Raw genomic sequence first — 9,702 nt, forward strand, 5'->3', positions numbered from 1 at the left:
TTGACTCTGTGTTCTGTGATTGGTCCAGCTGTTGACTCTGTGTTCTGTGATTGGTCCAGCTGTTGACTCTGTGTTCTGTGATTGGTCCAGCTGTTGACTCTGTGTTCTGTGATTGGTCCAGCTGTTGACTCTGTGTTCTGTGATTGGTCCCAGCTGTTGACTCTGTGTTCTGTGATTGGTCCAGCTGTTGACTCTGTGTTCTGTGATTGGTCCAGCTGTGACGTAGTCGATGTTGTTGAATCCTTTGTTGTTGTTTTTGTTTCCGTACTTTAGTTTTTTTTGTGAAAATTGTCAATTTTTCTATGAAATTTCCCCCAATTATTTATGTTGTGTTTTTAACTGATATTGTATTTTCATTCATGTTTCTGTTGTTGTTGTTGATTTACACTCAATATCTCTTTGAAAAGTCCATATTAGTTTGTATGATTACAGAGGAAGCTAAATGCTAATGGATGACAGTCGCTTCATTACATGGTAAATATTACTGGCTACTGGCACATTAGGCTTTCCTAGTATTAACATTATTCATGAACCTTTATGAGATTTATTAAAAAAAAAGTAATGACAACATATGTGAAATATTCACAGGAAACAATACAGCCTTCTGTTGACTAATATTCAAATTGTATTTGTCACATGGGCTGAATACAACAGGTGTCGAGCTTACACTGAAATACTTACTTACAAGCCCTTAACCAACAATGCAGTTTTAAGAAAAATACCCCCAAAAATAAGAAATAAAATGAACAAATAATTAAGAGCAGCAGTAAAATAACAATAGCGAGGCTATATACGGGGGTACCGGTACAGAGTCAATGTGGAGCTATATACAGGGGGTACCGGTACAGAGTCAATGTGGAGGCTATATACAGGGGGTACGGTACAGAGTCAATGTGAGCTATACAGGGCGTACAGAGTCAATGTGTAGGCTATATACAGGGGGGTACCGGTACAGAGTCAATGTGGAGGCTATATACAGGGGTACCGGTACAGAGTCAATGTGGAGGTTATATACAGGGTGTACCAGTACAGAGTCAATGTGGAGGCTATATACAGGGTGTTACGGTACCGAGTCAATGTGGAGGTTATATACAGGGTGTACCGGTACAGAGTCAATGTGGAGACTATATACAGGGTGTACCGGTACAGAGTCCATGTGGAGACTATATACAGGGTGTACCGGTACAGAGTCCATGTGGAGACTATATACAGGGTGTACCAGTACAGAGTCAATGTGGAGGCTATATACAGGGTGTTACGGTACCGAGTCAATGTGGAGGTTATATACAGGGTGTACCGGTACAGAGTCAATGTGGAGCTATATACAGGGTGTACCGGTACAGAGTCCATGTGGAGACTATATACAGGGTGTACCGGTACAGAGTCAATGTGGAGGCTATATACAGGGTGTACCGGTACAGAGTCAATGTGGAGGCTATATACAGGGGGTACCGGTACAGAGTCAATGTGAGGTATATACAGGGGTACCATACAGAGTCAATGTGGAGACTATACTATATACAGGGTGTACCGGTACAGAGTCAATGTGGAAGGGAAACATATAGCCCTCTGTTGACCAATTAGCCACTTCATGAGACTTCATATCTGGTCTATCATGGTGAAATATGCCTGAAAGTGCACTTACCAAATATACCTTCTAGTGTTACCTTGTATTCCTGCTTTCTAAACCATTAGATATACTGGTAGTAATTTGATAGAGGTGTTTTTCTCCCATAGGCTGGCCAATGTGAAGTAGCAAGCCTTAACTGTGCAGTCACACCGGTCGTTTATAATCTCCCTGAAATACATCAAAGTAGCAATCTATATCCCGGTGATTATCTCTGTATTAATTCACTGTATCATCTGAAGCACTTTCAAGCCTGTTTTATTTCTCTCTCTCCTACATGAAATTCAGACACCAGAGATATCTTTATGTTGTCAGAGTTGGTAACATCACAGTGGGACGTGTCACACACCCCCCCCAGCGTGTTACCAGCCTGTCAGCTTCTTTTCATTAGCATCGTTTAGAGGCAGCCTTTTAAACACAGTCCGTATACTGCAGCCCTGCTGGTCATGCTTAGTTGTCCCAGCTTAGACTCAATACTACTGCTTCTACAAGGACATACAGAAAAGAGGTCAACAAATCTGTTTACCCTCTATTTGCAAAATCGTACTTTAGTGGCTCAAAGACTCCGGGTATAAAATGCTGCTTCGGTTAGTACCGCTTCACCTCAGATCACTCCCGTGTTTCTCACCCATTCCAGACTCTGTGAATCATGTGATGTGTGTGCCAGGTGTATCATGTGTGCCAGGTGTATCTTGTGTCCCAGATGTATCTTGTGTCCCAGGTGTATCTTGTGTCCCAGGTGTATCATGTGTCCCAGGTGTATCTTGTGTCCCAGGTGTATCATGTGTGCCAGGTGTATCATGTGTGCCAGGTGTATCATGTGTGCCAGGTGTATCATGTGTCCCAGGTGTATCATGTGTGCCAGGTGTATCATGTGTGCCAGGTGTATCATGTGTCCCAGGTGTATCATGTGTGCCAGGTGTACCTGGGTTTTACTGCACACCTCAGTCAGATCAGTAGTGATTGTGGAACCAGCCAGCTCTGTTATTTATGCTCTCTGCTGTTCTCCTCCCGTACAGGAGAGAAGGTGATGCAGGATGATGAGTTCACCTGTGACCTGTTCCGCTTCCTCCAGCTGCTTGTGAAGGTCACAACTCAGGTGAGCGGTACTGTCGTCTAGCCCAAGTCACGCGAGACTTCCAGTCTGGCTCACCAGCCTACTGTTGCCCCCCCCCCCCTAGTCAATAACCAGAAACCCCGTCTCCTCTCTGTTTCCTAGTTGTGTCCCAGTTGTACTTGGAATCTTTCATTGTAGTCGTGCGTCACTATAGAACGTTGTCTTGTTGATATTCTACCGACCTTCACTGTAGTCGTGCTCACTATAGAACGTTGTCTGTGTTGATATTCTACCGACCTTCACTGTAGTCGTGCATCACTATAGAACGTTGTCTGTGTTGATATTCTACCGACCTTCACTGTAGTCGTGCATCACTATAGAACGTTGTCTGTGTTGATATTCTACCGACCTTCACTGTAGTCGTGCATCACTATAGAACGTTGTCTGTGTTGATATTCTACCGACCTTCACTGTAGTCGTGCATCACTATAGAACGTTGTCTGTGTTGATATTCTACCGACCTTCACTGTAGTCGTGCATCACTATAGAACGTTGTCTGTGTTGATATTCTACCGACCTCACTGTAGTCGTGCATCACTATAGACGTTGTCTGTGTTGATATTCTACCGACCTTCACTGTAGTCGTGCATCACTATAGAACGTTGTCTGTGTTGATTTTCTACCGACCTTCACTGTAGTCGTGCATCACTATAGAACGTTGTCTGTGTTGATATTCTACCGACCTTCACTGTAGTCGTGCATCACTATAGAACGTTGTCTGTGTTGATATTCTACCGACCTTCACTGTAGTCGTGCATCACTATAGAACGTTGTCTGTGTTGATATTCTACCGACCTTCACTGTAGTCGTGCACACTATAGAACGTTGTCTGTGTTGATATTCTACCGACCTTCACTGTAGTCGTGCATCACTATAGAACGTTGTCTGTGTTGATATTCTACCGACCTTCACTTGTAGTCGTGCATCACTATAGAACGTTGTCTGTGTTGATATCTCTACCGACCTTCCGCCTCGATGTTGAAAGACTTTCAGAATTACCTGAGAACACAGACGGGGAACACACCACGGTCAACATCATCATCTCTACGGTCGACTACCTTCTGAGAGTTCAGGTGAGCTCACCTTTTTTACAGTCTTCTTCGGGGGTTATATTGTTACAGAGCTAAACTCTGCTCAATAGAGTAATGGTACTGTTGCTGACCACTTGTCTACGTGGCTCTTCTCGACACAGGAATCAATCAGTGATTTCTACTGGTACTATTCGGGAAAGGACGTCATTGATGAACAAGGACAGCGTAATTTCTCCAAGGCAATTAACGTGGCGAAACAGGTCTTCAATACTCTCACGGAGTACATACAGGTACTGTTGATCCCAGGGCTATCCTTATTCTCCCTTGATATAGTAAAGTAAATGTTTTCACAGGCAGACTTTTATGTACCATGATGTGTGTTTTTGTTGGTGTAGGGACCGTGTACTGGGAACCAGCAGAGTCTAGCTCACAGCCGTCTGTGTTGTTGTGTTGTAGGGACCGTGTACTGGGAAACCAGCAGAGTCTAGCTCACAGCCGTCTGTGTTGTTTTGTGTTGTAGGGCCCGTGTACTGGGAACCAGCAGAGTCTAGCTCACAGCCGTCTGTGTTGTTGTGTTGTAGGGCCCGTGTACTGGGAACCAGCAGAGTCTAGCTCACAGCCGTCTGTGTGTTGTGTTGTAGGGCCCGTTGTACTGGGAACCAGCAGAGTCTAGCTCACAGCCGTCTGTGTTGTTTTGTGTTGTAGGGACCGTGTACTGGAACCAGCAGAGTCTAGCTCACCAGCCGTCTGTGTTTTTTGTTGTAGGGACCGTGTACTGGGAACCAGCAGAGTCTAGCTCACAGCCGTCTGTGTTGTTTTGTGTTGTAGGGACCGTGTACTGGGAACCAGCAGAGTCTAGCTCACAGCCGTCTGTGTTTTTGTGTTGTAGGGACCGTGTACTGGGAACCAGCAGAGTCTAGCTCACAGCCGTCTGTGTTGTTTGTGTTGTAGGACGTGTACTGGGAAGCAGCAGAGTCTAGCTCACAGCCGTCTGTGTTGTTGTGTTGTAGGCGCCGTTGTACTGGGAAACCCAGCAGAGTCTAGCTCACAGCCGTCTTGTTGTTTTGTGTTGTAGGACCGTGTACTGGGAACCAGCAGAGTCTAGCTCACAGCCGTCTGTGTTGTTGTGTTGTAGGGCCCGTGTACTGGGAACCAGCAGAGTCTAGCTCACAGCCGTCTGTGTTGTTGTGTTGTAGGGACCGTGTACTGGGAACCAGCAGAGTCTAGCTCACAGCCGTCTTGTGTTGTTGTGTTTTTGTTTGTAGGGACCGTGTACTGGGAACCACAGAGGTCTAGCTCACAGCCGTCTGGTGGTGTTGTTGTAGGGACCGTGTACTGGGAACCAGCAGAGTCTAGCTCACAGCCGTCTGTGTTGTTTTGTTGTTGTAGGGCCCGTGTACTGGGAACCAGCAGAGTCTAGCTCACAGCCGTCTGTTTTTTGTTGTAGGGCCGTGTACTGGGAACCAGCAGAGTCTAGCTCACAGCCGTCTGTGTTTTTGTGTTGTAGGGACCGTGTACTGGGAACCAGCAGAGTCTAAGCTCACAGCCGTCTGTGTTGTTGTGTTGTAGGGACCGTGTACTGGGAACCAGCAGAGTCTAGCTCACAGCCGTCTGTGTGTTTTGTGTTGTTAGGGACCGTGTACTGGGAACCAGCAGAGTCTAGCTCACAGCCGTCTGTGTTGTTGTGTTGTAGGGACCTGTGTATGGGAACCAGCAGAGTCTAGCTCACAGCCGTCTGTGTTGTTGTGTTGTAGGGCCGTGTACTGGGAACCAGCAGAGTCTAGCTCACAGCCGTCTGTTTGTTGTTGTTTGTAGGGACCGTGTACTGGGAACCAGCAGAGTCTAGCTCACAGCCGTCTGTGTTTTTGTGTTGTAGGGCCGTGTACTGGGAACCAGCAGAGTCTAGCTCACAGCCGGCTGTGTTTTTGTGTTGTAGGGACCGTGTACTGGGAACCAGCAGAGTCTAGCTCACAGCCGTCTGTGTTTTGTGTTGTAGGGACCGTGTACTGGGAACCAGCAGAGTCTAGCTCACAGCCGTCTTGTGTTTTGTTGTGTAGGGCCCGTGTACTGGGAACCAGCAGAGTCTAGCTCACAGCCGTGCTGTGTTGTTGTGTTGTAGGGACCGTGTACTGGGAACCAGCAGAGTCTAGCTCACAGCCGTCTGTGTTGTGTGTTGTAGGGACCGTGTACTGGAACCAGCAGAGTCTAGCTCACAGCCGTCTGTGTTGTTGTGTTGTAGGGTCCGTGTACTGGGAACCAGCAGAGTCTAGCTCACAGCCGTCTGTGTTGTTGTGTTGTAGGGACCGTTTACTGGGAACCAGCAGAGTCTAGCTCACAGCCGTCTGTGTTGTTTGTGTTGTAGGGACCTGTACTGGAACCAGCAGAGTCTAGCTCACAGCCGTCTGTGTTGTTGTGTTGTAGGGACCGTGTACTGGGAACCAGCAGAGTCTAGCTCACAGCCGTCTGTGTTTTTTGTTGTAGGACCGTGTACTGGGAACCAGCAGAGTCTAGCTCACAGCCGTCTGTGTTGTTGTGTTGTAGGGACCGTGTACTGGGAACCAGCAGAGTCTAGCTCACAGCCGTCTGTGGGACGCTGTCGTTGGCTTCCTCCATGTCTTCGCTCACATGCAGATGAAGCTGTCACAGGTCAGTAGCATTGGATTACTATGTAGTAGTAGCAGCACGTAGTAGCATAGTAGTAGCAGTAGTAGTTACATTAGTAGCAGTAAGTAGTAGTAGTTAGTAGTAGAAGTAGTAGTTACGTAGTAGTTACATTAGTAGTAGTAGTAGTTGTAGTAGTTACTAGTAGTAGGTGTATAGTAGTAGTAGTAGTAGTAGTAGTAGTAGTAGTAGTAGTAGTAGTAGTTGTACTAGTAGTAGGTGTAGTAGTAGTAGTAGTAGTAGTGTAGTAGTTGTGTAGTTGTAGTAGTGTAGTAGTAGTAGGTGTAGTAGTAGGTGTAGTAGTAGTAGTAGTTGTAGTAGTAGCAGCAGCAGCAGCATTAGTAGTAGTAGGTGTAGTAGTAGTAGTAGTAGGTGTAGTAGTAGTAGCAGTAGTAGTAGCAGCAGTAGTAGCAGTAGTAGTAGCAGTAGTAGTTACATTAGTAGCAGTAGTAGTAGTAGTAGTAGTAGTAGGTAGAAGTAGTAGTTACAGTAGTAGTTACATTAGTAGTAGTAAGTAGTAGTTATAGTGTAGTAGTTGTAGTAGCTGTACTAGTAGTAGGTGTAGTAGTAGTAGTAGTAGTAGTATGTAGTAGTGTACTAGTAGTAGTGTAGTAGTAGTAGTAGTAGTAGTAGTAGTAGTAGTTGTAGTAGTAGTTGTTACTAGTAGTAGGGTAGTAGTAGTAGTAGTAGTAGTAGTAGTAGTAGTAGTAGTTAGTAGTAGTTGTACTAAGTAGTAGGTGTAGTAGTAGTAGTAGTAGTAGTAAGTAGTAAGTAGTTGTAGTGTAGTAGTATTAGTAGTAGTAGTTGTTAGTAGTTGTAGTAGGTGTAGTAGTAGTAGGTAGTAGTAGTAGGTGTGAGTAGTAGTTAGTAGTATTGTAGTAGTAGCAGCAGCAGCAGCAATTAGTAGTAGGTAGGTGTTAGTAGTAGTAGTAGTAGGTGTAGTAGTAAAATAGGGTGTAGTAGTAGTAGTAGTAGGTTGTAGTAGTAATAGGGTAGTAGTAGTAGTAGTAGGTGTAGTAGTAGTAGTAGTAGTTGTACTATAGTAGGTGTAGTAGTAGTATGTAGTAGTGACTAGTATAGTTAGTAGTAGCAGCATTAGTAGTAGTAGTAGTATAGTGTAGTAGTAGTAGTAGTAGTAGTGTATAGTAGTAGTGTAGTAGTAGTAGTTGTAACTAGTAGTAGTTGTAGTAGTAGCAGCATTAGTAGTAGTAGGTTAGTAGTAGTGAGTAGTAGGTGTATTAGTAGCAGCAGCATCGTTGGCAACAGCCACATCCATGTTTTCTCGATGCTTTGAACAGTTTCTAAGTGGATGTTGTTGTGCCTCCCTTCAGGACTCGAGCCAGATAGAGTTGTTGAAAGAGTTGATGGATCTGCAGAAAGACATGGTTGTGATGCTGCTGTCCATGCTGGAAGGCAACGTGGTCAACGGAACCATCGGGAAGCAGATGGTAGACATGTTAGTAGAGTCCTCCAACAACGTAGAGATGATCCTCAAGTTCTTCGACATGTTCCTTAAACTCAAAGACCTGACGTCGTCCGACGCCTTCAAGGTTAATGTACTTTTAATGTACTTTTCTACTTTTAATGTACTTTTAATGTACTTTTCTACTTTTAATGTACTTTTAATGTACTTTTAATGTACTTTTGTACTTTTAATGTACGTTGAATGTCTTGATTAGTGTTTTTCAAATCCAGTGAAATGTTTTATTATTCTTATGAAGGAGTACGACCCGGATGGTAAAGGGGTCATCTCCAAGAGAGACTTCCACAAAGCCATGGAGAGCCACAAGCACTATACCCAGTCTGAGACGGAGTTCCTGCTCTCCTGYGCTGAGCCTGAYGAGAACGAGCTGTTGGACTACGAGGAGTTTGTGGAGCGTTTCCACGAGCCGGCCAAAGACATCGGCTTCAACGTRGCCGTGCTTCTGACCAACCTGTCTGAACACATGCCTCACGACACRCGCCTGCAGACCTTCCTGGAGCTGGCTGAGAGTGTGCTGAACTACTTCCAGCCRTACCTGGGCCGYATCGAGATYATGGGYAGTGCCAAGCGTATCGAGAGGGTCTACTTCGAGATCAGCGAGTCCAGTCGGACGCAGTGGGAGAAGCCCCAGGTCAAAGAGTCCAAACGCCAGTTCATCTTCGACGTGGTCAACGAGGGCGGGGAGAAGGAGAAGATGGAGCTGTTCGTTAACTTCTGCGAGGACACCATCTTTGAGATGCAGCTGGCCGCCCAGATGTCCGACRTCGGGGAACGGTCGGCCGTGAAGGAGGAGAGCGAGAAAGAGAAACCGGAAGAGGAGAGCCCTGAGATGGGYTTCTTCTCTGTGACCACGGTCCGGACCGCYCTGATGGCGCTACGCTACAACGTCATGTTCCTGATGAATGTAAATGTATCTCATTTGACAATATCAAAAGTATATCTACAGCCAGTACAGCCAGTTTAWWGACTACCAAGGACTTCTTTCCTCTAMAGGTTCTGTCCATGAAGAGCCTGAAGAAGCAGATGAAGAGAATGAAGAAGATGACAGTGAAGGACATGGTGATGACGCTGGTCTCCTTCTATTGGTCCGTCATCATGGGCCTGTTCCACTTCACCTTCAACCACCGTTGCCCTAAAGAGGCACACAAAAAACTATACATACACTCGGCCTAAAACGATCAGCACCACAGGTAACTTCCACAAAGCTGTTAAACGATCTGAGAGACAGCAAAGAAGGCCTTCTATTGCATTCAAAGAGGAACATAAATTTCAACATACCCAATTAGGATGCTGGCTAAAAATAACTTGAATCAGTCCATAGAGCCCCATTGCCCTTTATGGTTGTGAGGTCTGGGGTCCCGCCTCACCAACCAAGATTTCACAAAATGGGACAAACACCAAATTGAGAAGACTCTGCATCAGAATTCCTGGCAAAAAATTCCCTCCGCGTTACAACGTAGAACACCAAAATAATGCGATTGCAGAGCAGAATTAGGCCGATACCACTAATTATCAAAAATCCAAGAAAGAGCCGTTAAATTCTTACAACCACCTAAAAGGGAAGCGATTCCCAAACCTTCCTATACAAAAGCCATAACCTACAGAGAAGATGAACCTGGAGAAGGTCCCCTTAAGCAAAAGCTGGTCTAGGGCTCTGTTCACAAACACAAACACACCCCACAAGAGCCCAGGACAACAGCACAATTAGACCCAACCAAATCATGAGAAACAAAAAGGATAATTACTTGACACATTGGAAAAGAATTAAACAAAACAGAGGCAC

At 45.5% G+C, this 9,702-nt stretch overlaps 1 pseudogene; it reads left to right on the forward strand.

Moving 5' to 3' along the window:
- The first annotated feature begins 2,348 nt into the window (after positions 1-2,348).
- Positions 2,349-9,092, forward strand: LOC112079212 (ryanodine receptor 2-like; annotated as a pseudogene).
- The last annotated feature ends 610 nt before the right edge of the window (positions 9,093-9,702 follow it).

Source organism: Salvelinus sp. IW2-2015, unplaced genomic scaffold, assembly GCF_002910315.2.
Source record: "Salvelinus sp. IW2-2015 unplaced genomic scaffold, ASM291031v2 Un_scaffold7236, whole genome shotgun sequence".
Lineage (NCBI taxonomy): Eukaryota > Metazoa > Chordata > Actinopteri > Salmoniformes > Salmonidae > Salvelinus > Salvelinus sp. IW2-2015.